This window comes from Rhinoderma darwinii, chromosome 10, assembly GCF_050947455.1.
Source record: "Rhinoderma darwinii isolate aRhiDar2 chromosome 10, aRhiDar2.hap1, whole genome shotgun sequence".
NCBI classification, from domain to species: domain Eukaryota; kingdom Metazoa; phylum Chordata; class Amphibia; order Anura; family Rhinodermatidae; genus Rhinoderma; species Rhinoderma darwinii.
In genome coordinates, this window is record NC_134696.1 from 43861613 (window position 1) to 43887684 (window position 26072).

General features: G+C 38.1%; 1 long non-coding RNA gene across 1 annotated transcript; it reads left to right on the forward strand.

Annotated features, from left to right (window-relative positions):
- The first annotated feature begins 2103 nt into the window (after positions 1-2103).
- LOC142661411 (uncharacterized) lies at positions 2104-23544 on the forward strand. Its single transcript, XR_012850730.1, has 4 exons — positions 2104-2281; positions 3790-3833; positions 15297-15412; positions 23411-23544. It is a non-coding gene; the product is annotated as an uncharacterized LOC142661411 (long non-coding RNA).
- The last annotated feature ends 2528 nt before the right edge of the window (positions 23545-26072 follow it).

The window sequence follows — 26072 nt, forward strand, 5'->3', positions numbered from 1 at the left end:
TACTGTGTGGAGAGTTAGCCATGCATGTGTTCTATGGGAGTTAAGGAAACAGTAGAGCAAGCGCTGTCCCTGTTCTCAATGTAGGTGTGGGTCCCCGAGCTGTTGGCCGCATCTGTTAGACATTTATGGCATATCCAGTATCATGTAATTAAGCTGAAATTACAAGACACAGGTGCCATGACTGGCAGCAACACCTCTAGTCATGCTTAAAATGTAAGTTACCACATCCTTTTTTTAAATTGTATCATAACTGTCTATAAGCATTTAGCTAAAATAAACTATTATGTTATGGCTTAAGTGTAGAATAAACATACTGTCAGGACTCTAGTCACGTATCTAATATAATGGTGAGTGTACTTGAGGCTGCACAGGAAACTCCATTAAGCAGGGTGTATTACTACTTGTTTAATGACTAACACCAAGGATTTCACAAAAAGAATAAAGGAAAACTAGCAGCTATAGTAGAAAAAAAAATCTAATTTATAGTATTATCACATATATGACTCACAAATTCTTGCATTTTCAAAATTATATTATATTAAATTAATTTGATTCTAATATTCAGGCATAGTACTATGCATACACTGGTTGGGCAACTGGATCTTAATTATATTCATTTTAGTAAACCTTAAATGCTAAGTAAATCTTTGACATGGGAAAAAATATTTTTATATATTCTAGTGGTTAGTTAGTTATTTAGTTAGTAACTTAGTTACGTAGTTAGTTTGTTAAAAAGTTGTACTAAGTTTCAGGCTGCAATCTTCATTCCTTCATTCATTTTTAGACCCCTGATATTCAGTTTGGAGCCTGCTCCTAGTTTCAGACATTTCTCTTGTGGACGTGTCCCTCTCCATAATAAATGTTGGATGAGAGGTCTGTGTGTCCAGGATGCTGCTGCCTTCACTAGCTCTCATATATCAGCAAAGCTTTATCTCTACACTAACCTGTGTGTTCCCCCTCTACTATCTACGCTTTGATACTGACAGTCTATCTGATCTGCCCTCCCTGAACACATGGATGCTTTTCCCCCTCTCAACTCTCTGATCTGCAATGAATAACATATTTCCTCTCCCTACTGCTATCTCTATCACTGAGAAAGGGGTGGGGTGGATTACGTCAGTATATCAGGAGAAACGGATTTCTGTTAGAAGCAGCAGCACAGACAGTTATCTGGAAATTTTTAATGAGTTGCTTAATATTACAATTAGGAAGCAAATGAAGAAATAAACAAAACAAAAAAACAGTGCAAAGGAGTCCATAGCCTTTAAGTCCTAACTGTTCTATCATTTCACTAAGACTCACATACATACATCCCATTAAAAAACTATTTTTCTTTCACTAAACAATATCTCATGTCAAATACTTTTCTGAAAGCTCTTAATGAAAGTGAGAATGAGAAGCAAATCGATTCTAAACTAATCTAATTTGGTCCGAATTTCCAAAAAGTTTTGGATTCAGCAAAATCCAAAACTTTTGGGGTTCACTGCTCGCGAATCGGCAAAAAAGTGTTGCGTTAGAGGTTGCAACGGTCACATGGAACAAAACTATGTAACCTCTCCAGGCTACCAAGGATGCGTTACAGCAGCGGTCACATGGGACAAAACTATGTCCTATCAGAATGCCGGCAAGATGCGTTGCTACGGGAAGCCAGGGAAGTGAATATGCTTTGCTTTAATTTTAGGGGCGGAATCCCAAGTTCTCTTATTACCCTGTTTGACTCCCTGATATCTTCTAGGACTGTATACAACTTGGATACAGTCCAAGAAGACATCAGAGAGTCAGACAGGGGATTTGCAATGAATATATTTGGACCGAAACGAATTGGACAGCTGATACGATAGAATCTGCCCCAAAACGAATGTCAGGAAATTCACTCATCTCTACTGAGAAGGTTTAGTGCTCAAAATGGACTATTTTGCATGTCTTAAAACATAAGTAATAAAAAATGGATTAATCATGAGGAACTTTCCTCTTTTTATTCTGTTAAAGAGGCACTGGTATTTTAACAAACTTTGCATAAATCAATAGTATAAGTAAATAAAATAAACTTTGTACTATATATTATTAGAGAAAAATGCCTCTTTCTACACTTATCAGGCTCCCCTCCTTCTAAATATTCACTCATTCCGAATTTACTGCTTTGTCCGTTTCCTTAACACGAGCCGGACTATCAGCTCACTGAAGGATCAGGTTACAGCTGTTCATAGAAGTCTATGGAGAAAGGGTGTGGAAGGAGGAGGAGGGTGAGAGAGAAAGGCACCAACGCTGCTGCAGCTTTCAAGTAAGTGCTCTATCTCACGCAAGTGCTGGATTCACACCTACAATGCTCAGTAATGCTGTATAATGTCCTCCATTTGTTGCTTAAATGTGTGTGCTACAAAGAGATAGGGAGCAAGATGTTCTCTTCCCTATGAGTGCAATGTATTGCAGATATGATAGCAATTATGCTCCAACCTCTGGTTCATAGAAAACTGAGTATTACACATAAAACCTGCAGGAGGAAAACTGCTAAATTAAAAAAAAATCCATAAACAAGTCATATAATGACCAGAAATAGTGTTATTCCTCGTGTAAACACATTTGACAGCAAATTCCAAAAATTGATCTGAAACGTCAGGAACGCTTTAAGAATTACACTTAAGAGTAGTACTTTTTGAGTGCTAACAACTATAGACTGCCAGCAAAGTATCTAGTCACTCAGTCCCCCAGTCTTCAAGCAGAAGTTACTAGATCAATCCCTAATGTTTTCCTCCCTCTGCTGTCTACATTTTTGGTCAATCTCATGTGTGTGTTTCTTCCATAGTCATACCTCTGTGCTATTTATTCATATTTGGAATAAAGAAATTAAGAGTTAGGGGTCACATCTAAAAATGTATGATTAAGGAGACGGGGGACCCCAACTAGATAGGAACACCCTTTTCTTCAGTAGCATTGTGAGTGTTTAAAGAGTGGCCCATTATGGGAAAGCGTTCTTTCAGAGATAAGGAAATAGCTGTAGCTGAAGTCCCTCCACTCCAAGTGTGGGTCATAACAACAATCAAAATAATTATTTTCTGTTAGACCTGTGGACTTGACATAGTCTATCTTTTGACAAGAAAACACAAGTGATCTGGTATACACTGTGAATTTTGACACTGAGTTCCTTAAGGTGATCAAGTAAACCCCTGAAAAATGTTAGCGTAGAGGAAAGGTCAGTTGTTAAAATAGATTTTTGGAGACCCTGAACTTTAGCATCAAAAATTTTAGACATATTATCTAGGTTTGTCATGGATAGCACTTTGGCACTTTGGCAATGTGTTGCCTTTGGGATCAATTCTTTGGAGGTCATGATATTCAAACCTACTTATGGTCAAGTTAAGCTCTGCTTTTGGTTATGTAACTTCTTCTCTAAATGTGTTTTTGTATTAATTAATGTCACCTTTGTTGGAAAAGGAGCAGTTAATATATGACTCACCCAATCTTCATAGAAAACATCTTGTGGGTGAAATAATCTTAGACTAGTAGTGGTGTGCATCAAACTGGAGACAGGGCATCGAGAAAGGTGCCTGGAATAGACTGTTGAGAATGGTGGCTCTTTGGCAGATTGCATTGAGGCAAGTTAATTATACAAACTAAATGGCAGGCGGCCTTGTGGTGAGAGGTTTTGAAAAAGCATGTGGTTTCAAACAGATATCCTAGTACTATAATAGCAGCAGACATATTTGAGCTGTACCTATTAAAATGTGAACATTAGTTTTGTTTTGCTTTTCCCTTTTCATTAAAACACCATTATTATTTTGCTCTTTACAGCTCTTTACGGAATACTGAACAAGAGAACTTTTATGCAGTATATGGTATGTGATATTTTAGCTTCAATTTTTCTGCAAAACTGAATCATATGATTAAAGTTCATGTAACAGATTCAATGCCTGTTTACCAATTTCCAAAACACAAGCCAGGATCTTGGTTTACAATTCAATTAAAGTTTGTGGTCCGCAAAATGATATATTTGTTGAATAAAAATGTATTCAGAAGAAAATATCTGGCAGAAGACATTAAAATTAAAAAATTTAAATTAAAAAAGGGCAGTTTGTCAGACATTTTGGTCTTCATATACTGGTATTAGAAAAAAACTCAATTATTCCAAATTATTTTACATATAGTGACATTATTAACACAGCCTAAGATTATGATAACTACAGCATATTAAAATAGTGGTGTTGATTTATGGTGGGGGGATAATGTAGAAATGTAATTGATTGTTACTGCTAACTTTTCCTTTGCTGTAGTTGTTGTGTCACTTCTATTGTATTAAAAAACGTCAGGAAGTGCTTTTCTCCCTTATAAGATCCTCAGACTAGCATGCCTACCAAAATATGGGGAATGCCACCATTAGAAAAAGCTTGCATAAGTTTATACATGGTACAACAGACTTTGCATGGAGATAATATATAATGGCAGGACACAGGAGTTGATTATTGGTAACTGGCACAGGGATGAAAATCTGGAAATGCCAGGGGCAGAAATAATATATTTAATTAAAAGACACATTAAAGAGGCTCTGTCACCAGTTTATAACTGCCCTATCTCCTACCTAATCTAATAGGCGCATTAATGGTGATAACTACTTTTTGTTATTTTTAAACTTTTATTTTTGACCAAGTTATGAACATTTTAAGATTTATGCAAATTTGTTCTTAATGCCCAACTGGGCGTTTTTTTTAACTTTTCACCAAGTGGGCATTGTAAAGAAATGTGTATGACGTTGACCAATCAGTGTTATACACTTCCCTTCATACCAGCCCAGCTTGATCCACAGCACAGCGTAATCTCACGAGAGCACGTTGTGACGTCACTTCATCCCGCGAGTCCTTCATCGGAGCGACAGAAGACTGAACAGACATCGCCTCCAGCCGCTGCAGATTCGGATAAACGTCCTGGCACAGCTGGAGGTGATGTCTGTACAGTCTTCCATCGCTCCGGTGAAGGACTCGGGGGAGGTAGTGACGTCACAGCGTGATCTCGTAAGATCACGCTGTGCTGTGGATCAAGCTGGGCTGGAATGAAGAGAAGTGTATGACGCTGATTGGTCAGCATCATACACTTTTCTTTACAACACCCACTTGGTGAAAAGTAAAAAAAACTCCCAGTTGGGCATTAAGCAAAAATTTGCATAAATCTTAAAATGTTCATAACTTGGTTAAAATAAAAGTTTAAAAAAATAAAAACAAACAGTAGTTATCACCATTAAAGCACCTATTAGATTAGGTAGTAAATAGGGCAGTTATAAACTGGTGACAGAGCCTCTTTAACCCCTTGCGTACCTTCGACGTAATAGTACGTCGCTGGCCGCTTATTCCAGCGTACCTTCGACGTACTATTACGGCGCTGGAATAAACTGTCACTATGTGAAATCACATAGTGACAGAACAGCGGCGGCAGCTGTCATTGACAGCTAACCGTCTCTGCTACCGGCCTGGGGACCAATTAGCAGTCCCCAATACCGGCGATTGCTGTGATTGGTCAGTCTCTGAAGACTGACCAATCACAGCCGTCTGTGACGTCGTCTGCAGGAGAAAGCTCCTGTCACTTTCTCTGATCTCCTCACTTCTGTGAGATACGTGAGGAGATCAGAGAAAGCGGTGTAAAAAAAAAAAACACTATTTTTATTAACCCCTTCCCGAAAATGGGCATATAGTAACGCCCTGAGGATGAAGCGGGCACAGGAGCTGTGCTCGCTCCATCTTCATCGGATGTCGGCTGTAATATACAGCCGACATCTCACTGCAACTACAGCAATCACTGTCCTCTCCGATCGCTGTAGTGTAACCCCTTAAATGCCGCTGTCAATAGCGACAGCGGCATTTAAGTGATTGATACAGAGGGAGGGGGCTCCCTCTGCACCCCATTGCCCCCCCCCCCCCGCGAAAAATCGCGGGGTTCTGATGGTTGCAATGGCAACCAGGAAGCCTAGCAACGGCTTCCTGGTTGCCAGGTACGGGAGCCTATTAGGTCCTGCCCAAGGCAGGACGTAATAGGCTCAACTGTCAGTTGTAAAGTGACAGTTACAATACACTGCACTACATCAGTACATACAGAAGTAGTGCAGTGTATTTTGCAGGGGATCAGAAGATCAGATCTTCCAGTCCCCTAGTATGTGGAAAATAAAAAGTGAAAAAAAGGTTAAAAAAAGTTCTAGATAAATAAATAAATACAAGTTTACCGTAATAAAAACAATAATCGCCTTGTTTCCCTCATCAAGCCCTTTATAATTAGAAAAAAAAAGAAAAAAAAAGACAAAAACTAGACATAATAGTTATCGCCGCGTTCGTATCGGCCTGACCTAAAAAAATATCATATTATTTATCCCGCACGGTGAACACCGTAAAAAAAATACCATAAAAAACAATGGCAGAATTTCCTTTTTTGGTCACGTTGTTTCCAAAAAAATGGAATAAAAAGTGATCAAAAAGTCGCGCGTAGCCAAACATGGTACCAATAAAAACGACAGTGTGTCACGCAAAAAATGTATGTACTCCGCACAGATTACATATGCCCCCACATTATAAACTGAAACACCAGTAAAACACTAAACAAAACTACTACCAAGCAAAATCTGCGCTCCAAAAGCAAAATGGCGCACCTTCTGGGCCTGGCAGTGTGCCCAAACAGCGGTTTATGACCACATATGGGGTATTACCGTACTCTGGAGAACCGCTTAACAATTTATGGGGCGTATGTCTCCAGTGGTACAAGCTGGGCCCAACGCATTGGGCACTGAAATAGCATATATGTGGAAAATGTCAATTTTCAATCTGCAACATCCACTGTGCACTAATTTCTGCAAAACCTTTGGGGGTCAAAATGCTCACTACACTTCTAGATGAATTACTTGAGGGGTGTAGTTTCCTAAATGGGGTCACTTCTCTGGAGTTTTCACTGTACTGGTACCTCAGCACAATGCAACATGGCGTAAAAAACAAATTTTGTAAAATCTCCACTCCAAAAACGAAATTGCACTTTTTCCGTTTAGACCCTTGCCGTATGTCCAAATAGCCGTTTACAACCACATATGGGGTATTTCCGTAATCAGGAGAAATTGTGTAACACATTTTGGGGTGTCTTTTCTCCTGTATTCCTTGTGGAAATGAAAAATTCTGAGCTAAAGCTACAGGTTATTGGAAAAAAAAATGTTTTCATTTTCACGGACCAATTCTAATAAAATCTATAAAACACCTGAGGGCTCAAAATGCTCACTACACCTCTAATTTAATTCTTTCAGGGGTATAGTCTCCAAATTGGTATCACATCTGGGGAATTTCTACTGTACTGGTACTTCAGGGACTCTGCAAATGCGACATGGCCCCTAGAAACCAATTCAGCAAAATCTGAGCTGCAAAATCCAAATGGTGCTCCGTCCCTTCTGAGCCCTGCCATGGGTCCAAACAGCAGTTTATTACCACATATGGGATATTGCTGTAATCAGGAGAAATTGCTTTACAAATGTTGAGGTGCTTTTTCTCCTTTATTCCTTATAAAAATTAGAAAATTCTGTGTTTTTTCCAAAAAAAAGTCTCTTTTCATCTTCACAGACTAATTCCAATAAATTCAGCAAAAAACCTGTGGGGTCAAAATGATAACTATACCACTAGAAAAATTCCTTGAGGGGTATAGTTTCCAAAATGGGGTCACTTTTGGGGGGATTCCACTGTTTAGGTCCCTCCAGGGCGTTGCAAACGTGACACGGCACTGAAAACCATTCCAGTAAAATCAGAGCTCCAAAATCCAAATGGGGGTCCTTCCCTTCTGAGCCCTGCTGTGGGTCCAAACAGCAGTTTATTACCACATATGGGGTATTTCCGTAATCGCGAGAAATTGCTTTACAAATGTTGGGGTGCTTTCTCTCCTTTATTTCTTGCAAAAATTCGAAATTTTTACGTTTTTCCAGAAAAAAAGTAGATTTTCATTTTCACAGACTAACTCCAGAAAATATAGCAAAATACCTGTGGGGTCAAAAATGCTAATTATACCCCTAGATAAATTCCCTGAGGGGTGTAGTTTAAAAAATGGGGGTCACTTTTGGGGGTTTCCACTGTTTTGGCACCACAAGACCTCTTCAAACCTGACATGGTGCCTAAAATATATTCTAAAAAAAGGAGGCCCCAAAATCCAAGAGGTGCTCCTTTGCTTCTGAGGCCGGTGTTTCAGTCCATTAGCGCACTAGGGCCACATGTGGGATATTTCGAAAAACTGACGAATCTGGGCAATAAATACTGAGTTGCGTTTCTCAGGTAAAACCTTCTGTGGTACAGAAGAAAATGTATTACATATGAATTTTGTAAAAAAAAATGAAATTTGAAAATTTCAGCTCTACTTTCCTTCAATTCCTGTAAAACGCCTAAAGGGTTGAAACACTTTCTGAATGCTGTTTTGGATACTTTGAGGGGTGCAGTTTTCAAAATGGGGTGTTTTATGGGGGTTTCTAATATATAGGGCACTCAAAACCACTTCAGAACTGAACTCATCCCTGAAAAAATCGCTTTTTGAAATTTTCTTAAAAATATGAGAAATTGCTGCTAAAGTTCTAAGCCTTGTAACGTCCTAGAAAAATAAAAGGATGTTCAAAAAACGATGCAAACATAAAGTAGACATATGGGGGATGTTAATTGGTAACTATTTTGTGTGGTATTACCATCTGTTTTACAAGCAGATGCATTAAAAATTGGAAAAATCATAATTTATTCATATTTTCGCTAAATGTTGGTGTTTTTCACAAATAAGCAATGAATTTATCGACCAAATTTTTGCACTAAACTAAAGTACAATATGTCACGAGAAAACAATCTCAGAATCAATTGCATAGGTAAAAGCATTCCGGAGTTATTACCACATAAAGTGATACATGTCAGATTTGAAAAAATGGGTCTGGTCCTCAAGGCCAAAATGAGCTGGGTACTCAAGGGGTTAATGCAAAATGATACAAAATAAACCAGTGACTGTAAACATCTTTATATTAAATAGGTATATATAATATTAGATTTTAATATATATAAGCATGTATATAATACCTATTATATTATATAGTAATAGGAATGATACATGTCATACATGGCTGAACTAGAATTAGGAAATATGTAAGAGAACAAAATGCACAATACAGATGTAGCAATCTTTAACTAGACTCTTAATGCATTAAATACACTGTGGCAAGAAACTGTTTCAATAGCATTTGTTGTGTGACATCATACTGTAGCATGTTATCAGAGTCAAGTTAAACTTTACTACATCTGTAATGTGGGTATCTGCTGCAGTACAATATAAGTAACAGTAATCTAAGTCACAGATTATAATGTATGTAGTTCATTAGGAATTAGTGACATCACTGATGTATGAGTCATACATTTATTTGTTTTCACGAATAATGGTCATGTATTCAATGCCCACTTTGATGTTCGCTGTGGGATTGAAGCTTATATGCTAATACTGATTAATACCTGAGCGCCTGTCAGTTTTCATATTCAGTTCTGGCATTACCAGCTCCTCACCCGTTTTCAATTTTAAAAAATGTTAGTATAAATTTTACATTTCAAAATTAGCTTCCTTCAGAATAGTTTGACAATGGATATGCTTTTAAGTTCATAGAGGCTTTTACCTGTTTTAATAGAATTCTATCACACGTATAAAATAATAATAAAATAATAATAAAATAATAATAAAATAAAAAACAAACAAGATCAGCAATAATTAGCTAGTGTAATATAAGAAGAATCTGCAGAACAAATATTATTTGATTTGGCTGTTCTTGCGAGTGGAAAAAGCCAAGATAGATGAAACACTAAATTTGAATTTACAACCAAATGCTTTGACACGGTTACTACTTAACAATATGAATAGTCTAAACAGGAAAACAAGTGAATTAATACAAATAGCATTCATTGCCACAATGATGTGAACTGCAAATTCATGGAAATATTTGCAAATTGATTTTAATCATATTATGAGTAAAGTATTTGTTTTCATCAGAGGATAAGTTGGAGCTTGACTGTATTAAACATTAAACTCTATTTCTATATCAATGTGATAAAAATGTCACTGCTTTATAAGTGAGGCAAATCATGAAAATAACTGGGATGCAACAGACAACGAGAGAGAAGCTTTCTAAATATAAGGTACTACCTTCTTATGACATCATTTTTTTTTATCTGTAGTAATCAATATATAACATCTATATTACAGCTCTGTATACAATGTATTCGGAAAGTTTTCAGACCCTTTCATTTTTTTCACATTTTGTTATGTTGAGGCCTTGTGCTAAAATAAAAAATCAACTTTTTCCCTAGTATGCTGCACTCAACCACACATAAGGTCAAAGTGAAAACTGAATTTTAGAAATATTTTCAAATTTATTAAAAATTATAAACTAAAATTTTGTATGGACATAAGTATTCAGACCCCTTTGCTTTGACACTTGAAATTTAGCTCTGGGGGCCTCCCAGTTCTCTAGATGATCTTTGAACTGTTTCTACACCATGATTGAAGTCCACTGGCGGGAAAACCATTTGATTGGACATGATTTGAAAAGACATACGACTGTCTTTATAAGGTCTCACAGCTGACAATGCATATCAAAGCAAAAACTAAGCCATGTGTAGGAAAGAACTGCTTGTAGAGCTCAGAGACAGGATTGCGTGGAGGCACAGGTCTGGAGAAGGATACAAAAACATTTCTGCTGCACTGAAAAGTCCCAAGGGCACAGTGGCCTCCATAATCCTTAAATGGAAGAAGTTTTGAACAACCAGGACACTTCCTAGAGCTAGACACCCCACCAAACGCAGTAATTGGGGGAGAAGGGTAAGAGAGGTGACCAAGAACCCAATGGGCACTCTGGCTGAGCTCCAAAGACCCTGTGTGCAGATGGGTGAAACTTCCAGAAGGTCAACCATCACTCAACACTCACCAAACTGGGCTTTAAGGCAAAGTGGCCAGAAAGATGCCTCTCCTCAGTAAAAGACACATGAAGGCCCGTCTGGAGTTTGAAAAATGGCACCTAAAGGACTCTCACACTGTGAGAAAAAAGATTCTGTGGTCTGATAAAATCAAGATGAACCATTTTGGCCTTAATTCTAAGTGTCATGTCTGGAGGAAACCAGACACTGCTTTTTACCATCCCTACAGTGAAGCATGGTGGTGGCAGCATCATGCTGGGGGGGGGGGGGGTGTGGGTGTTCAGCGTCCAGGACAGGGAGACTGGTCATGGTTGAGGGAAAGATGAATGGAGCAAAGTACAGAGATATTCTCAATGAAAACCTGTTCCAGAGTGCTATGGACCTCAGACTGGGCCAAAGGTTTACCTTCCAACAAGACAATGACCCTAAGCAACCAGCCAATACAACACAGGTGTGGCTCAGTGACAACTCTGTTAATGTCCTTGAGTGGCTCAGCCAGAGCCCTGACTTGAACCCAATCGAACATTTCTGGAGACCTAAAAATGTCTGTCCACCGACGGTGCCCATCCAACCTGACAGAGCTTGAGAGGATCTGCAGAGGAGAATGGTAGAAAATCCCCAAAATCCAGGTGTGCAAACCTTGTGGCATCATACCCCAGAAGACTGGAGTCTGTTATCGCAGCCAAAGGTGCTTCAACTAAGTACAATAAATTAGCAAAGATTACTAACATTCTGTTTTCACTTTGCCATTATGGGGTATTGAATGCAGAATGATGGGGAAAAACTTGAATTTTGCTTATTTTAGCACAAGGCCTCAACATAAAAAAAAGGTGACAAATTGAAAGATTCTGAAGACATTTTCCAAATGCATTGTAAGTGTTAATTTGTATAGAGCTGTAATATGGCCCCCATAGAAGCTTATGGGGCTCTAATGTACCTGTATATCCATCTGATTTCATATGAAGGCACACAGAATCTGACAAAACAAAAAATGTGGCATACTTCGTCTGATTTCATATTAAACAGGTATTCCCATATTGAACATTTGTGGCATATCCACAGAGGTGGGACCCGCATCTATCTGACCTTTTTGGCATATCCTGTGGATATGCCATAAATGTCCATCAGGAATACCCCTTTAAATCAATGCTTCTCTGGGAAAATATTTCTGCAATAGGGTGCCATGCAGAGGCATCATGTGGTGACACACAGAGTTTATGCTAAACCCATCACCACAAAAGATCTTCTGGCATTTATTGACATTATCGAATTTGTCCTTAAAAGAACAATACTGTTAAAAATACTAGCAACACTTTCTATGATAACTATCTCTTCACTGCCCCTGCTCTGTCAAATATAATTCAAAGGGTGAGGAATAATAAATCAGGTCCATATGAGTCCTAGAAACATCTACTTTGTTTCTTTTCTCCGTGAAACAATAAATTTATTTAAATAAGAGAGACATAGGCTGCTTTAAGGACCCCCCCCTCTGAACTATTTGCATAATGACCAAGCAAATTCTTCCAAGTTTTCTAAGACCTACCCACTCAGCCAATCCTTAGCCAAAGTTGAAGAAGACCTATAGGTAATATTTTTTTTTCTTTTTACTGATAGTTTTCTTTTAGAATGTATTTCTTATTTCTAAGTGCCTCTTTAAAATACTAAAATAGACAAATTCTAAAATCTTTTCTTTAAGTGGAGTCTTTTTTTTTTTTCAAATGCCATTTTGCTTTTTGAAAGGAATAACAGTTTTGGAGATTAATATGATACAAATTAAACTAAAGGCAAATTGAAATCCATACTGCAAGAAATATATTCATCTGTAGTACTTCAAGTACAGGTGCCCAGAACAAATAACGAAAATGAAGACCACATTTGTTCAGCCATCATAAATAGTTAGCCTAATGGATAATACAACTACATGTTCGTCCTGGATTGTTAAAACCCTGGAAATATATGGGCTTATGCACCTGTCCACATATTTAATGCGTGTCTATGCGTTACAAACTGTAATAGGTTTCTCACAATAGAATGTAACTATGTTCCACCAAGCAACACATGCTATTGAATCAATGGCATGTGTTGCTGAGCGGAACACTCATCTGACACTGCATGCTATTGATTTGAATGCCAATAAATGTGCAAAACAAAATGCAGATTGTAGGCTAATAAATTGCAAAAATTAACATTAAAATGTCTGGTATCTGTCATAACGACAATTTGGACATTGTGTTACACAGTTAGGCACTTGGTTGATCATGACCACATGGTTATTGCAGCTGGTCTCAGTCATGCAAAGCCAATCAAACATCAAGAGGCAAGTGTTATTTTTGATAGCTGTGTTGACCAGCACCTGGTATTGTAGACGTATGAGTGTACGCTTATGATTATTGTCAAAAACTGGTCAGTAATGTCAAACAGCTCTATTATACTGCTTTCTTAGAGACTGTGCAGGTCATTTATTAAGATATGTCATGAGGCTAGCAACATGAGAGGATGCAACTTCAAATATCAATAACCACATTTGTAAATATTGTAATAACAGTTTCCATCAGTGTAAGGGTATGTTCACACGCACTAATTACGGACGTAATTCGGGCGTTTTTGGCCCGAATTACGTCCGAAAAATGCGCCTCGATAGCGTTGACAAACATCTGCCCATTGAAAGCAATGGGCTGACGTTTGTCTGTTCACACGAGGCGTATATTTACACGCCGCTGTCAAATGACGGCGCGTAAATAGACGCCCGCATCAAAGAAGTGACCTGTCACTTCTTGGGGCGTAATTGGAGTCGTTATTCATTGACTCCAATGAATAGCAGCACCAATTACGTCCGTAACTGACGCGGCGTTCAAGCGCCTGCACATGCCGTTACGGCTGAAATTACGGGGATGTTTCCTCCTGAAAACATCCCCGTAATTTCGGCCGTTACGGACGCTGCCGTGTGAATATACCCTAACACTGTGTTCTTCCATGCCATTTTCCTGGATAAATTATACATATATTGAATCTGTTAGCTAGGAACAAAATTATGCTTTACTTTAACCCCTACCTCATTTTCACAGTGCCTTATAAATGACATTACAAATGTATGAATCATTAATACAACACTAGCAAAAAAAAATGTTAATGCTTAATTGGACACTAACTTTTCAAACAACTGATGCTAATCTTATAGTGTATTTATATATTTCAACTTTGTAATTTACTTACTATTCAAATCTTGTTGTTTTATCCATACAAATTCTTTATCCATGCAACTTGGAACCTGTAATCTGCTGTTCACCTCCTATTGTCGAACAAATTCTGTCTCTAGTTACAGAGCAGAGACAGACTGGAGGAAGTGTTGGAGGGGTAATTTTGCCAAAGCACACTCCAGTGTCTTTACAGTCTGCCCATAGGCGTCAATGGAGAGGGGAGGGGAGGAGGGAGCAGCAGCAGAGAGAGAGAGAAGTATGCTCCTGCCCATAGAACTCTAAAGAGAGGGAAGCGGGAGCATGAGAAGGGACCAAGAGCAGAGGGAGAGAGACACAGACACTGCTGCCCATAAAAGTTTATGGAAAGGGAAGGCAGAGCAGGAGGAGGGAACAAGAGTAAAGACATACTCAGATGCTGCTGTCCACAAAAGTCTATGGAGAGGGAAGGGGAGCAGGAAGACGGAGCAGGAAAAAAGTGAGAGACAGATGCTGCACTCATAGAAGTCTATGGAGAGGGGAGGAGGGATCAGAATCAGAGAGAGTGAGGAGTCACAGGCTGCTGATAAATGTTTTTTCTCATCCCAGTGCTGAATTCTCAATTATGCTGCTCATTACTGCTGTATAATCTCCTCCATGCTGCTTCTGTTTTTGTGGGGAGCTACAGATAGATAGAGGACCAAGGTGTTCTCTGCTCTGTGTGTGTGCTGTTTATGGCAGACATGATAGTAGTTAGGCTCCATCTACTAGCTCAGGGAAAACTGAGAATTATGCTTGATATAAAAAAAAAAAAGAAAGAGGGAGATGGCGTTCCTCTAAGGTGATAACGTACTTTGTAACAAATAAATCTGTACAAGTGCATCTGAGTTGACTCACCTGATGGTGTTGTGCAAGATCGTTGGCACAATTCAACTTTAATGCGTATCGGGAGTATTCCCCCTGGTATCAGCAGACTGAGCAAGCCTCTGGAGCAGACCCTCGGTGTATAGCTCCGGGATTGGAGTTTCTGCCGTGGTCGGGTAATTCTCAGATCAAGAACGTGGAAAAAATGTTCCTTGTGTCGGGCACTCCTGAGTGGTTGGTTTAGTGAGTCCACAATCGAATTGTATTAAAAGCGATTTTTTTTTTCAGTAAAGATGCTAAAAATTACTGAAACGCGTTTCAACCTTGCACCTAGGTCTTCGTCAGGCATATAAAATTCAGACACAAGGATCTCACTAAATACCCCTGTCTTATTGTTGACTCCCAGGTCAGATAGTAAGGGTGAAGGTTCATTGTGGGAGTATACAAAAGGTAAGTATGTGTTGTATGATTTTGCATGTATCTTTATTATTGTATAAAATTGTATCTATATATACTTCTCTTTGCGGGATATACCTATTTATTTCCCCTGAACTGTACTTTTATTTTTAAAATGCAGAATAGAAGTAATATAATGACCAGAAATTGTGTTATTTCTCTTGTACACACATGACAGCTTATTCTGAAAGTCTGTTAAAATATTAAGCATGCTTTAATTATGCCTAGCAAAATGGAACCTGTCTACTGCACTCGGTACTATTTATGCTGTGTACAAGGTTTGTGTTGCCTTCATTTTCTATGCTTTATCCATATTGATGGATGTTTTCATTCATGACCATGTCAACAATGAAGTTACTTATATTGATCAATACTTTAGTGCACTTGTCTTTTCTTGTTGTGAGAGGTCTACTGCATCTTTTTAAGGTCAACATCACTTCATATGTGGATTTGTATTTTTTATGCGCTGAAAGATTTGGTCAGTCCATACGCCATTAACTTCAATGTAAAAAAATATATATCTTTGGAGAGACATGGACTTTTTCTTATTTTTGGATCCCATAGAATTAATTTAGAGGTTAATGTTGTCATATGCATGGAGCCTGTATGGCAGTGTATGGAGGAACTATGGCTCTTTAGTACGGCGCTACAAAGCCTGTGTGCTGCTTTGTAGAATCCATCAGGGGCAATACAAATTAGGATATTCTCCCCTAGAAGGAATGCATATGCAGTCAAATGCAACACGACACAATTGTATTTACCGGGAAGTTGTACGGAGCGTAATATGGCCATGTACATACTAGACAACTGATGCAAAAAGTGATTTGCTCCATCCTGATGACCATCCTCAAGGGCTGCATTTTTGAGCATCTATTCTGTTTTAGACTGCTATGTAGTTGGTGAGAATACTCTCAATGGTGCACTTAAAGAAGGTAATAAATACACTGCTGTGTGCACAGTTCATGTCTGGACATTTTCATAATTTGGCAAGTGCCTGTAGGTAAATTCAGGAAAAATTAAACCTGTATGACTCCGTTCATTAAAATAAAGGGACTCCGGTGCTACATTGAGCACCGCATCTTCTTCATTGTATACACAGGCACAGTGCTGTTCATACGAGTGTGGCTGTGCCTGGTACCACAGCTCAGTTCGAGTTGCTTGAATCGGAATAAGCTGCAGTATCAGGCACAGCTGCCCATATGGACGAGCCTAGGTGGACAGTCCTTTCATTCTGCTGATCAGCAAGGGTCCTGGGGGTCAGACCCACCGATCAAACACAGATGGCCTATCCTAGGGATAGACCATCCATGTTTGGGTCCAGGAAAATCCCTTTAAACCCTGGCTTGGATTAAATTTTGCAAGCTTAGGACAACTTTGAACCTCCCAGATCTAATTGAGACATCTATGCATTTACACCCATGATACTTCAGGATTTACATGATTTGCATAAGCTGTTAGCATTACTGTAAGTTTTAGACATTTTAAACAATAAATTGTATTCTAACACTATTCTCTATGGCATCTATATCGGTAAATAGGACACAGTTAACCTGACCTATTTACTATTATGTCACAAATAATAAATGTTCGTAGCTTTATGACAGATGTACATTAAATTAGATTTATCTCCCACAAGGGATCAATCTTTAGTCGGTCAGCGTCTGAGATGCCAGGCCTGATTTTTGGATGCAAGCACTCAATCTTGTATACATACAGCTCAGTCCATCTCCTGAACCCCAGCTCACTGCCCCCACACATATGAGGCCAAGTCTTTCGACTTAGAACATCTGCTCCTTTTGTTCCCTGGCACAGTTATTCCGTGTTTTCTTGAAATAATTCTTTAGAGTATTGACGTATTGATCCACTGTTCATACACAAACTGTAAACATGGCACACCGGGTAGCTGGACAGAGGAACGATGGAGCTGCCATTCTTTAGCATTACTTAACTGTTACTGTGCTGGAGAATTGTAGCAGATACAGACACATACATAGGTTTGAGATTTCATGCATAAAACATAGATGCATATGTACAGGGCACAATAACCTCTGTTAATAGATGTTTTTCATCATGAATGAATACTACAGGCAGTGTAGGCTTATGGAAAATGGTGGGAATTGTCAATCATCAACAATTTTGCTCTCCCAAAGAAATTAAATTGCGGTTTTCAAGGCAAATGTAAATTTTTTAGTACGTTAGAAAATCCTTTTATACTTCTAGTGTGGATATTTAGCAGAGAATTTCTCATTTACAATAACTATATCAGTATATTAACTAGTTCAAGAACAGGACATTTCCCCTGTTAATGACCAGGCAGTTTTTCTTTTTTAGAATATGCAGGTTTGGAAGCTATAATCATTTTCCTCATTATTAAAATATTTTGTGTGAATTTTTTTTCCATGATACATGGGCCTTTATTTTTAGGTTATTTTTTATATTATTATTTTTTTGTTTGCATGTTATCAGGGAAAAAAGTAAAAAGGTAAAGCAAAAAAAGTGTCTGTTTTTCAAATATTTAAATTTTTTATTTAATAAATGGTATTAAGTGCCACTTAGGCTGGATTTACACATTGTGTATTTGCTGCAGATTTTGTTGGAGATTTCTGAGTAAAAGCTAGAAGGGGATCCAGGTGGAAGGAGAAGTATAAGTTCTCCATTTATAATTCCCATTCCTTTTGAAAACCATTTTTGGTTTTAGCTAGAAAATCTGCATTAAAATCTGCAGCAAAATACATTTAAAAAAAAATTCTCTCTCTTTTTCCTTGTAACTGGGGCTGACACATTAGCCCCAGTTACAGGGGGAAACACATCCTCCTGCCATGTACTGTTCAGCCCGATCTGTAGGGGGACTGGATCAGTATGCAGCATTGCCGCTTCCTAAACTGTATACACATTTATTGATTTCTGTATATTCAGTGGTCAAAAAGGCAGAGATGATAATGGGGAGCCTGGCGTTCTTTAACAGCCGCTCTCCTGCAGCTGCGCGATTCAGAACAACGCTGGGAAGTTATGTGCGGATCGGCCCAACATCTAACGTTCTAACACTTCTAGAATGAAAAATAAAGCAACTTTGCATATTGTCTTAATAAAAGAATCCAGACCTATATGTTTCCATGGTAACAAATAAACCGTGTATAGTCTGATGTTTCAATCATATTGCCTCCCATCGGTCCCCTAACACCTCTTGCACAGGTCCGAATTCGGGCCATGAAAACCGGTCCAAGTGTCGGCTGTATTATCCAGCCCAACCGCGGTACAGGTGAACGGGACATGAAATATCTATGATGCCAAAAGACCCGTTGACCTGTACCATGGTCGGGCCGGGAAATCCAGCCGACACTTGGACCGTTTTTCACGGCCCGATCTCGGTCATGTGCAAGAGCACTAAGGGTGAATTCATATATGGCAGATTTGTTAGAGAAATTTCTGCAACTGTTTCATTAATCTAAATGGGTTTTGCAAGAATCTATGCACATGCCGGAAAAACAACTCCATTGCCATTTTTCCATTGCAGAAATTTTAGCAACAAATCTTCCATGTGTTAACATACACTAAGGCTCACATTGTGTAGTTTGGTGCAGGTAATTTCGCAGGTAAAATCCACACTTAATGATGCGTTTTTTACCTTTTAATGTGGAAATAGATGCAGTTTTATGCTGCCGATTTTAGTGTGTTAATTTCTAAACTTGTTAGATACAATTTTGAGGCAGAAACACAAGATAAATTGATATGCTGTACATTTTTAAATATGCACCACAGGACAATTTACGCACATGAAAATTCTGCAACGTGTAGATGAGATTACTTATAATATCTGAAGTGCTTTACTGGTACTGTGTTATGCTGCGGATTTGCCACAGAAAAATCAGCATGGAAAATCCACTTGTAATATGCATCATGTGCAGGGGGCCTAATTCTTACTAACATACATTTGGTAGGTACGCAAGAAGTAGGAGACAGCTGGAAGGCAATATTACAGCAGAATCAGACTTTACTGGGTTTGTTTGCTGTCTGTTATAGGAGCTGTAGACACTAAACACTAATAACATTTTAATGAAGACTATTTGCAAAGTTGCTTCATTTTTCATTTTGGATGCATTGGAAAATTAAAACAATAATTGATTGCAAAGGTATACATAGTCATTTAGGCCTCCTTTAGGCCCTGTTCACATTACATTTTGGCCCTACATGAAGCGTGCACTTTGGGAAAGCTCCCTACGTACACGCTAAATGTGTCCATACGGCTCCATAGCCTGACGGAGTCCAAAAGAGTGTCCTTTTGGCCTTCATCGGGCTTGTATACATCAGTATACTTTTTTTTGTGGGTTGGAATAACTAAGTATACTATGCTATTCAATCCTGAGGGATCTAGCAAAAAAAGTATACTGCGCGGTATATGGTATTTTTGCATGGGAGCCTATTTGTGATGGATGCCACTGTATGGCATCCGTCACAGGTATACGTTAAACATATACTTTGGGGAGCTTTCCCAGGGCCTGAATTCCTGTCCAGAGGATTGGTAGTGCTCTGACCCGGCACTCCAGGATTGGTATGGCCGGAGTTTTCCGGCCTCTCAAAGCCCCTGACATCACTGTCTATACTTGGACAGTGACGTCAAGGGCTTTCCCAAGGCAGGAGCGCTTGCGATGCTCTGGCCGGGGACTCCATAATCAAAAGCCCCTGACATCACTGTCCATATATGGACAGTGACGTCAGGGGCTTCCTTGGGCTCAGTGCTTAAAGTAGTGCTGTGCCCGGGGATTTAGGGCGACGTATCCCACAGTATTCCTATACAGTGGGATACGTCAGTGCCTTCCGTCTGAGGTATACGTCGGGACTCCTCCCGACGCATACTTTCAACTTAAGTGAAAAATGTGATGTGAACAGGCCTTTAAACACATAGTTTTCCTGGCAATTAAAACTGCATTAAAAAATTATTTTAAAAACTCCAGCATTATTGAAATGTAACAACCGTTTCTTAAGTTGTTTATAGTGGCGTTTTTAATTTGGTGATATTTTATACCTGCTTTTTGGGGGTTTTTGAAGTCCAATAGAGAAGCGTATTCGAACAAATGCCATACCCAGAACATGCTGTGTATGGAAACAAATGCCACTGACAACAAAATTTATTTGAAAATGCAACAAACCAAAACGCAGTTATGTGTAGTGCATTTGATATTTTATTGTACAATTTAATGTTTTATCTGGCCGCTCTAAAAAATGACATTGAAAAAATGACACAAAAAAAACGATTAAAAACGCCACGAGAATTGCACAGAAACGCTGTGTGTGAATCCAGCCTATAGGAGGGCACTAAAAAAAAAAAAGAGTATTAGACATTGCCATTAGAAATCTAGTCATGTTATAATGGTCTATGTCGATGGGGGAATTAGCGGCAGATTGTAATTAAAGTCCAATGAAAGCATCTGCTTACAATGAATTGATATCCAAGAGACAGGTTCCCTTTAAGGCTTAACATTTTTCTTGTTTGTTATTGCGATATATTTAATTTTATCATATTTTGAAAAATCTTTCAATTAAATTGGACTCTACAGTTTTGTGCCAGTATTTAGGGGATTTACAAATACATTGAGAATTTTATGACTTGATAACAATCATTTCTTTAATGTCGTCCTTGCTCTTCATAGTGTTCATGCATTCTTCTATTGTGTTGACCAATGATATTATAAAGGTTCATTTAAATTTTTTTATAAAATGAAAACTTATTTGAAATGTCAAGCATGAAAAAATCAAATAATATTAGAAATATAAAAAAAAATAAAACAGTAAACATTTAGTCTGCAAACACCAGAGTGCCAAAGAAAAGTGATGTTTTTACCGTAATTGTACCACAGAAGTGACATTACCTGCAGAAAATGCTGATTGCTGTTTTTGACAGGTTTGGAACACGGGGTATTCAGCGATGCCGAAGAAAACATTTAATTGGCTGTGAAAAGACCATTCTAAACCTGTTTTCAAAATGTTAAATTTAATGGTAAAACCGGCCATCTACACGGCACTGAAAAGAAAAAAGAATTTAGGAAATGCCTTGTTTGTGTAGAAATATCTTGATTTATTTAATAGAAAATTATAGACATACAACAATAGCCAACTGCTAGAAATCTATGTGGCTGACGAACTGTCTCTTGGCTGAAATCAGACTCACGTTTATTTATTTATTTATTTATTTATTTTTTGTTCATTTTTCCACCCAAATTAACACTGTGCCAAATATTACTTTAAAGTCTACAGTAAAATAAGAGAAAGCCTATAGACACCATGAGTGGTATTAAATAGTCACAAATTATGACGCACAGCATATATGTGCAATAACTATTCTGCCATTTTACGCCGCCACCGCCCATTAAAATATGTTTACATTTCCTATAATTTACTAGTCTCTAAATTCACTATAATTTACACCAGAAATTTCAGTGAATTATGGCAGAAATCCATGCCAGCTTGTAGCTGGCGTAGATTTCCCTTTCTGGCACACAGACGGCTAGAGATGCGCCTAAGTTATTATTAAATTAAGGGGCATCTTACTCCAATGCTCTTTACATTAAGATTGGCGTAAGCCACCCTGCATCCAATGTCTTTATTAAACTTATGTTGTAAAATGAAAAAATATTGTCTCATTATATGAAAAAGTGAGAAAACTCCCTGCCATGGACGGCATTATATGTAGTATAAACATGAGCTGAAGCCTGTATTACCGTAGGCTGAATTTCTCTAGCAGAGATTTTAGCAGTGCTCTCGGTTACTACAAATTTGCAGTTTTTGTCTTCATGAATAATGCCAAACAATTCAACTGTCCTTTATGATGCCTGATCCTGAGATTTATATCCCCCTCCCCCAGTTTAGACAACTTTCATTATACACTGGAAAAAGGTCAGCTTCTTCATTGCTGCTCTCCATCATATCCACACCATATCCACTTCTTTATTTATAGAATTATAATTTGATACCTCAGACTTTTTTCTCTTTATATTGTTTATTATTTTATTTCCTTTTGCTTTACTAATAGGGCTCATAAGTCCTGCTCTTGTAGGTGTCAAGCAATTATCATCACTTGTTTCACACATCTGGAATAATTTAGCATGAGTATTTTTATTTTCTTAATTTATGAACGTAAGAATCAACAGCCAGGGCTAGGTCTGCTTTTGGGATTCTTAAAGGGGTATTACATCCATTGACATTCATGGATCTGTTGACATTTATGGCATATGTGAAGGGAGAACAGGAATCCTGTGACACCTATTGTGCCATGCAAAATGGGCAACAGCGGACGAGACAATGTGAATTATGTATCACACTGTACTAAGGCATACAGAGTCCCCTGTAGGCACACCATGTGCTGATGTAGGGAGCAAGATACGGTGCCATATTTTGTTCACATTTTCCCATGGAAGAATATTTTCTTAATCACACAGAGATCCTCATGTGTAGATGTGCTTGTTTATTCACATCTACCCATGAACTAGATCATGGACACCCTTCCATGTGCTTATTTATGCACAAGCGCACCCACCAATGTGCTCTGTTATGAACTTCCACCCATGCAATAACTTACGCATATAGATATCCACCCAACCTATGCACTCACGAATATGGACATCCACCCAAGCAGTCACTTACACATATGGACATCCAACCATGCACTTATGCATTGGAAATCCAATCATGCAGTCACTTACACATATGGAAATCCACCAATGCAGTCAGTTAAGCATATTGACATCCACCCATGCAGTCACTTAGGCATATGGACATCAACCCATGCGCTCACGCGCACAAGTATCCACACAGATACCCTCACTCATGCATATGGTCATGGACACATGGGGATCCATCTATTTGCTTGCTCACAGACAGAGTGCTCACTCATATACAAATACACACACACATATATATATATATATATATATATATATATATATATGTATATATATATATATATATATATATTCATCAAATATTATTACTTTTAAGGTAATACAGGAAGGAGGTAATTACAGAAGAAGGATTTTGCACTTTGAAGATCTAAAATTCAGTAATCCCAAATCAATGAAATGTTAAGAGAACAGAAAAGAAAAGGATACAGAATAAGAAAAATGCTGGCAAAGACTGGAAGAAAAAAGGCTGGATAAGAGAGGAGGAAGAAGAGAAGAAAAGTGCATCAACTGAACTTATTATCAAATCCATTATATGTATTGAGTATAAATAAATAAGTATAATATAGAATAAGTAATTGTTTTTAAATAATTTCATGAAAGCATTGGGAATCCATACACACCTAAATTGTAGGTTTTGGGTAATAACATTTAACATTGTACTCTTTTTTTGACAACTTACTATGATATCACATCTAGTTTAGGCTCAATTACAGTGGTAGAACAAATGTCTACTTACAAATTATACTCATTGTAAATGTGACTATACAGCATATGGTGAAACGAAGAAGCTAAAAGATTTAGATGTAGGAAATGAAAAAACCCTTATGGATGTAATAACGATAGGTCATGTCGTTGGATTACTAACTATGCTGAACACCAGAAAATTCACAGAATTGTTGTCATTCTATTTAAACCGATTGCCAGCAGTAGATGTGTTTGCAAATTGCCTGGTCACTGCCAGGTTCAGACTCACCTATTATTTCACATGAGGGAATGGGCACAAAATGGCATTTTTCTACTAACTGTCCATTACACCAATTTGGAAACACACCTCTTGTATTTCACTGTCAATTGTTTAAAGAAGACAATGCAGTAACACCAGGCAATGCAGCCGAATTAACAGATGATATTGTTAAGCACGGTTGGAAATAGTAATGTCATATAACATATTATTTTTTTAGCAATTATCTAGTGAAGTTCGTACATCTGCCAGATTGTTTCCTCTATAACTATGTTACAGGTATTTTAAATATGAAAACAATATTGAGTATTGGTAGCAGGTTTCTTTTTTATGTTTTCTACATATTAAATGCAGTGACTTTAAATGGGGAAATTTAGGAGATATTGTAGGAAATTCAAAGAAAAGAAGATTGGCTTCTCATCACTGAGCACAAAAATCTACTTTTCTACCGAGTCAGCATTGCACCATTCTATCCTAAATATATACTAATTCAACACAAAAAAAGTGACATGGAAGGTAAAATATTTTATCATACCATATGACAGTGCTATTGTGTTCAGGAGTCTATTTAGGTAAAAGGATCGGAGATCCTTCTAATTTACACTAAAAATAATCATACAGTTTCCTGGTTGTTATTTTTTTTAGTTTTCGAGATACAGCTTCTTTGTATCCTGGATTTATACTGTAGAAGCTGTATCTTATGCTGAAACCTGAATCCATCAGGTCAGCGGAACTTACTGCTTCGGTGACATCGGGTCCTGCGTGTCTTTGACACGCAGGATCCAGCTGTTATCCATCTATGTTCATGGACTTAGATGTGATCGATAACAGCTGGATCTTGCGTGATCCAATGTCACCAAAGCCGTCAGTCCTGCTGACCTGACAGATCTCAAAAAGTTAAAAAAATAATTAATAAAATACAATTACAAAGTTGCACAAAACACTATAATACGTTGTTTTAGTAAAAAAAAGGGTTCAAAGTTTCCATAGCCTATAAGTGGTCCCAACATATGTCAAAAGAGTGTCCATGTGGAATATAATTGGGCGGTATGCGTTAGAATGCCTATTTCAAAGTATTGAAAAGTGTACGCTTTTTAATACAGGGAATACTGTCTAAAAAAAAATAAAAAACATAAATTGAGCAGTATACATCTTTCTTACAATGAGAGATGTATGCAACTGTATGGCATACAGCTGCATATGCCAGAGCTAGACACAGAGTGCATATGCCAAAAAATCTCCTGCATTATACGCCGAAGAAAGCCTTAAAAGCGTTTTCCAAGTTATATAAAAAAATAGCCAATGTAGGAGAAAGAGCCATTCCTTACCTCACACATCCCCATTGTTCCAGCGCCACCACTCTGTTCCTTCCCGCCGCTGTGTATTGACATAGTTGCAGCGATGACGTGCCCGTATACCCACGTGATCGCTGCAGCCAAGCACTGGCCTCAGCAATCATATGCCGTATACCAACTGAGATCAGTGATTGGCTGCAGCGATCATGTGGGTATACGGGCACATCATTGCTGCAGCTACGTCAATAAACAGCAGCGGGGAGGAACGGAAGCATCGGTGCTAGAACGACGGGGATCCATGAGTTGAGCAATGGCTCTTTTTTTTTAATCCCTCGTACCGTGGCCAAGTTTTTAAATAACTCGGATAACCCTTTAACTAAACTAAGTCTTTTAATAGACTTAAAGCGTTCCATTTTAGTCACAATTTTATTGCAGTTTTAATGCAATGATATATTCACTGGTCACAGGCAAGTCATTGTTTTATCAAAATTTTACTGACGTTTTGGCAAAAATGCCTCAGTTTTGCAAATGTCACAGCAAAACCCAAATAAAACTCTAACTCAACAGCACTTTGTCTTATACTGTACACCCTTCAACATCACTGGCAAGCTGGCTTAACAGAGTGTGAAGGATATATTGTTTATTGGTCCAAAGGGTTCTATCGGATGTCTACAGATAGGCATTCTGATGAATTAGTCACATCATATAACCTCATATCATAC